The sequence below is a fragment of the Mesoplodon densirostris genome, chromosome 9 (assembly GCF_025265405.1).
Source record: "Mesoplodon densirostris isolate mMesDen1 chromosome 9, mMesDen1 primary haplotype, whole genome shotgun sequence".
NCBI lineage: Eukaryota > Metazoa > Chordata > Mammalia > Artiodactyla > Ziphiidae > Mesoplodon > Mesoplodon densirostris.
In genome coordinates this window covers 32,637,341-32,643,564 of record NC_082669.1, presented here as the reverse complement: position 1 = coordinate 32,643,564, position 6,224 = coordinate 32,637,341, and positions in this window count along the sequence as shown.

Below are 6,224 nucleotides of genomic sequence, written 5' to 3'. Positions count from 1 at the left end.
GCTCCATTTTTATGCTTAAAGGCACGTCCATTCTGTTCTCACTACTGGCTGTTACCAGGTTACATCCCACCGGCAGCTAAAGGGTAGGCTGTCCTCTAAAACCCCTTCAGCATTTATTCCTTGTAGACATTTTTTTGCTGATGATCATTCTGACGACTGTCAGGTGAACGTTTTTGTACACTGGATTTGCATGGCTTTATTAATTCCTGATGTTCAGCCTTTTTCCATTCCGTCTTTTTTAACAAAAAAAAAAAAAAAAAAAAGAAAGGAAAAAAGAAACAGAAGACAGGTGTGTGTAAAATATGCCTCTTGAAACTGTCGTTTTGAAACGTGGACGTCTTTTGAATTTTTTGGTCGACATACGACCCCAGGATTTGTTTTCAGGGCAGGTGTCATTTACAGGCCTGCAATTATTTTGAATATCAACTGACCATTAGCGCTGGGATTAGAGCTGCTGTTGTGTGAAACGGACACAAGGTGGCAGCAGTTCTCCTTTACCAAATCTGGTTACTAGGGCAACAGAGCCTCAATGGCAGTCGTGTTCTAGGCTGTAATTTAGAATGGAGTGTGCCAGGGAAAAGCCCCTTAAGTTTGTCTCACTACTTCTTGTTCGTTTGTTTAATTAAATTTTTATTTTTTATCACAGCAAGTTTGATTACAATGTTTGGCTTGTTCTAGGTGTGCAAGATATGGTTCTTTTACACATACACATATGTCTATTCTTCCTGGGATCCTTTTCCCTTGTATGTTATGACAGAATGTTGGGTAGTCTTCTCTTGGTATTCCGTAGGTCTTTGGTGATTATATATTTCACCTGTGTTTGTATATGTCTGTTAACCCCAATATCCTAATGTATCCAATCCTCACACCTTTCCATGGGTGAACCATAATTTTGTTTAGTGAACCTGTGATTGCCCTTCTCTGTGGAAATATCTTCACTGGTATCAATTTATAGGTAACACCTATAAGTGATATCATACGATATGTGTCTTTCTCTTTCTGACTTACTACAAGTTGTGTGATTACCTCTAGACTCACCTACGGTGCTGCAAATGGCATTGTGTCCTTTTTCTCCTCGGCTAATACTCTGTCTGTACATGTACCAGTTCATCTTTGTCCACTCATCTGTTGATGGACTTTTTTGGTTGCTTCCATGTCTTGGCTACTGTAATACCGTGGCAATGCCCATGTGCCTGCCTGTCTTTCCAATTCTGTCTTCTTAGGTTATAGGCCCAGGAGTGGGCCTGCTGGATCATATGGTAGCAAAATGTTTACCTTGTAAAGGCACCTCCATTCTGTTCTCATTAGTGGTTCTTACCAGGTTATGTCCCACTTAAAGTTGAGGCTATGCACTTCTCCACAACACCTTCAGCATTTATTGTTTGTAGTTTTTTTGCTGATGTTTATTCTGACTAGTGTGAGCTGATACCTATTTGTGGTTGGATTTGAATACATCTCATAATCCCTTGAAATTGAGCTTTCTGGCGTGTCCTTTTTTTCTTCAATCTGTGAGTACAGCTTACCTTTACAAATGCTTTTCGTGACGTATGTGTGACATTTAGAAATATTTTGGCCATTACCTCCCTCAAGACATTTGGAGGGCAGGTTTCATTTACAGCCCTCCAGTACTGGTACATATGAAGTGACTCTTAGCACAGGTTTTAAAGCTGCTGTTGCTGGTAACGGCCAGAGGGCTGCAGCATTTCTGCTTTTCCCAATCTGGTAACTAGGGAAACAGACCTTCCTGGCACTGGTGTTCCTCGGTTATATATTAGAGTGGAATGTGCCCGAATAAACCCCGAAATGTTGATGTCTCCTTACTTATGTTTGTTTTCTAAATTGAATTTATATATATTTTTTATTGGAGTCATATTCCATTGTGTACATGGACGACTTCTTCTTTGTGCATTCCTCTGTTGATGGACATTTTCGTAGCTTCCAAGTGTTGTCTATGGTAAATACTGCTGGAGTGCAGGATTGCCAGCCTGTGTCTTTTTTTTTTTTTTTTTTTCCTGTACGTGGGCCTCTCAGTGCCGTGGCCCCTCCCCTTGCAGAGCACAGGCTCCGGACGTGCAGGCCCAGCAGTCATACATAGCTCATGGGACCAGCCGCTCCGCTGTACGTGGGATCTTCCCGAACCGGGGCATGAACCCGTGTCCCCTGCATTGGAAGGCAGACTCTCAACCACTGTGCCACCAGTGAAGCCCAGCCTGTGTCTTTTGGATTCTCATCCCCTCAGGCGATAAGCCCAGCAGTGGGTATGCTTGATTGAATGGTAGCTCAGTAGTTACCTTTTCCAGGCACCTCCTTTTTGTTTTCATTACTGGCTCTTACCATGTCCCACGTTGAACCAAGTGTAGGCGTTTCTCCAAAACCCCTTCAGCATTTATCGTTTGCAGAATTTTTGCTGATGGACATTCTGACTGGTGTGAGCTGATAGGTTTTTGTAATTTGGATTTGCATGACTTTATTCCTAATGTTCAGCATTTTTCCACGCCTTTTAAAATTTCTGGTAAAGAAAAACAGAAAAAAAACGGAGAGTACAATTAACCTCTTGAAATTGTCTCCTTGGAAGGTTGTCCTCTTTTGAACTTTTTGGTCAATTTTCGACCCCAGGGTTGTTTTTCAGGGCAGGTGTCATTTACAGGCCTGCAATGAGTGTGAATATTTAGTGACCATTAGCCCTGGGTTTAAAGCTGCTGTTGTGGGAAACGGCCACAAGGCGGCAGCATTTCTCCATTCCCAAATCTGGTTAGTAGGGCAGCAGAGGCTTTCTGGGACTAATGGAATACAGAAGAAGGCATCATTGAAGTCTAATACAGAATAACATGTCCTGGTGAATGGTAGAATGAGCAGCAGAGTGTAGGAATTAGGAACTACTGGATGTATATCCTCGGTGGCTTCACTGACTGTCCTGCCATCCTTTACCAGGTCCCCGGCAGCCCACAGGGCTCTCGTGGTCAGGCCACTCCCAGGTTATGGAGCGCACCTGTGCCACTACCCAGCAGCCCATGGGGCTCTCGTGGTCAGGCCCCTCCCAGGGTATGAGGCTCACCTGGGCAGGTCCCCAGCAGCCCACGGGGCTTTCCTGGTCAGGCCACTGCCAGGTTATGGAACTCACCTGCGCAACTACCCAGCAGCCCATGGGGCTCTCATGGTCAGGCTCCTCCCAAGATATGGAGCTCCCCTGGGCAGGTACCCCGGCAGGGCTGGGCACACAGGAACCGTGCACATAGCCCTCATTGCAGAGCACGCCACATCACCTGTCACTCAGAGCTGACACAGAGCACCTCAGAGCAGGACTTGAACTAACAAACAGCAGCTCCGACAGGTCTGTGACCCGGGCATCACTCTGTGCGGCCTCCCTCTGCCTGGTCTTCCAGAGACTTCCACTGCAGCCGGGGCACCAGGCCTCTGTCTCCACCCATCACCCCTCCTCTCCCTGACTCCTGGGTTCCTCTCATTAGGAGAGGGTCTTCTTGAAGTTGTCTCCCACTCATGGGCCAGACAAACTGATTAGAAAACAAGCCGGAGCGGCAGCCCCTTGTCTCTCCTGACTTTCAGGAGCCCACACCTGTTCCTTGGACCTGGCCGGTTCAGTGAGGTCCACTTTCTGCAATGTGAGCCCCTGAGGGGTGAGGATTGGCTGACCTGGGCAGCCTGACCCTGCCGGCCAACCCTCCCCAGGTGTGCCTGGGTTGAGGTCAATATAAACACCGCTCCAGGCAGCAAGAGCCCCTGCAGCTGTGCCTGACGCCATATTCTCTGCCCCGTCAGGAGTCTCGGGCCTGTGCTGGTGGGAGGGAGTGAGGGGCCACGGCTTTGTGGGTGGCCCGGTGTGAGTGGGGCTCTGCTGGACTTTCTGCAGGAGTTGCCAGGCTGCCACCTGCTAAAGAAGAGGATGTGTCACCCCTATCTTCTGCTGGAATTTCTCCCCGGGCAGAGGTGAGGAAGGAAAAAAGCAGTGGGGGCCAGGACAGGAGGGGTATCTCAGGCAGGGAAATGGAAAGCTTCCAGAAGAGCGCCCGGGGCCAGGACCACCCTGGCTGGCCTGCAGGCACCAAGTCGGCCTGCGTGCTGTCTCTGGTGTGGCTCCACGGCCCTTCCTCTTGGCTTTCAAGTCCTTGTACATATTCAGGTGTTTTACCTGGGAAGGGTGGGAACAGTTCAGCAGCAGCTGGCCTGGGGCTCAGCTCACGTTTACTCACAGACGCCTTGGCATGGTGCCCCAGCTTTGCAATGAGGACGCTCCTTGCAGGGGGGCTGCTGGCTGCATGGGAGATGATTCCCCACCTCTGACCAACTTCAGAATTGTTTACCACTGGAGCAAGTGCCCTGAGAGGGTCTTCCTCTGTATAACTGGTGGGTTCTGGGTTTTTTTTTTTCCTTTCTTTTCTTGTTTGGTTCAAGGTAGATTTTATTCCTCTTTTATGTATTTATAGATATAAGCATGGAAATAATTCATTCATATACATACCTCTGTGTGAAGGGAAGAACTTTTTTCTGTTTTATTTTTAAATTTTATTTATTTTTAAAAATTTTGAAATTTAATTTTATTTACTTTTTTATACAGCAGGTTATTATTAGTTATCTATTTCATACATATACATGTATACAGGTCAATCCCAATCTCCCAACTCATCCCACCACCACCACCCCATGGCTTTCCCCCCTTGGTGTCCATACGTTTGTCCTCTACCTCTGTGTCTCTATTTCTGCCCTGCAAACCGGTTCATCTGTACCATTTTTCTAGGTTCCACATATATGCATTAATATACAATATTTGTTTTTCTCTTTCTGACTTACTTCACTCTGTATGACAGTCTCTAGATCCATCGACGTCTCTACAAAGGACCCAGTTTCATTCCTTTTTATGGCTGAGAAATATTCCATTTTATATATGTACCACATCTTTATCCATTCATCTGTGTGTGGGCATTTAGGTTGCTTCCATTACCTGGCTAGTGTAAATAGTGCTGCAATGAACATTGTGGTGAATGTGTCTTTTTGATTTATGTTTTTCTCTGGGTATATGCCCAGAAGTGGGATTGCTGGATCATATGGTAATTCTATTTTTAGCTTTTTAAGGAACCTCTATACTGTTCTCCATAGTGACTGTATCAATTTACATTGCCACCAATAGTGGAAGAGGGTGCCTTTTGTCCACACCCTCCCCAGCATTTGTTGTTTGTAGATTTTCTGATGATGCCCATTCTAACAGGTGTGAGGCGATACCTCATTGTAGTTTTGATTTGCATTTCTCTGATAATTAGTGATGTTGAGCAGCTTTTCATGTGCGTCTTGGCCATCTCTGTGTCTTCTTTGAAGAAATGTCTATTTAGATCTTCCACCCATTTTTGTATTGGGTTGTTTGTTTTTTTTTAATATTAAGCTGCACGAGCTGTTGATATATATTGGAGATTAAACCTTTGTCCATTGATTCGTTTGCAAATATTTTATATTTTATCTCTAGTTCCTTCTATGGTGGTGCCAACGGCACTGTTCCATGCTTTTTCATGGCTAATATTCCATTGTGTACGTGGACGACTTCATCCTGGTGCATGTTTCTGTTGATGGACATTTTGGCTTCTTCCAGGCCTTGGCTATGGTACATGTTGCTGCAGTGCAGGATTGCCAGCCTGTGTCTTTTTAATTCTGGTCTACTCATGTGATAGGCCCATGAGTGGGCCTACCAGATCCCATGGTAGCTCCATTTTTATGCTTAAAGGCACGTCCATTCTGTTCTCACTACTGGCTGTTACCAGGTTACATCCCACCGGCAGCTAAAGGGTAGGCTGTCCTCTAAAACCCCTTCAGCATTTATTCCTTGTAGACATTTTTTTGCTGATGATCATTCTGACGACTGTCAGGTGAACGTTTTTGTACACTGGATTTGCATGGCTTTATTAATTCCTGATGTTCAGCCTTTTTCCATTCCGTCTTTTTTAACAAAAAAAAAAAAAAAAAAAAGAAAGGAAAAAAGAAACAGAAGACAGGTGTGTGTAAAATATGCCTCTTGAAACTGTCGTTTTGAAACGTGGACGTCTTTTGAATTTTTTGGTCGACATACGACCCCAGGATTTGTTTTCAGGGCAGGTGTCATTTACAGGCCTGCAATTATTTTGAATATCAACTGACCATTAGCGCTGGGATTAGAGCTGCTGTTGTGTGAAACGGACACAAGGTGGCAGCAGTTCTCCTTTACCAAATCTGGTTACTAGGGC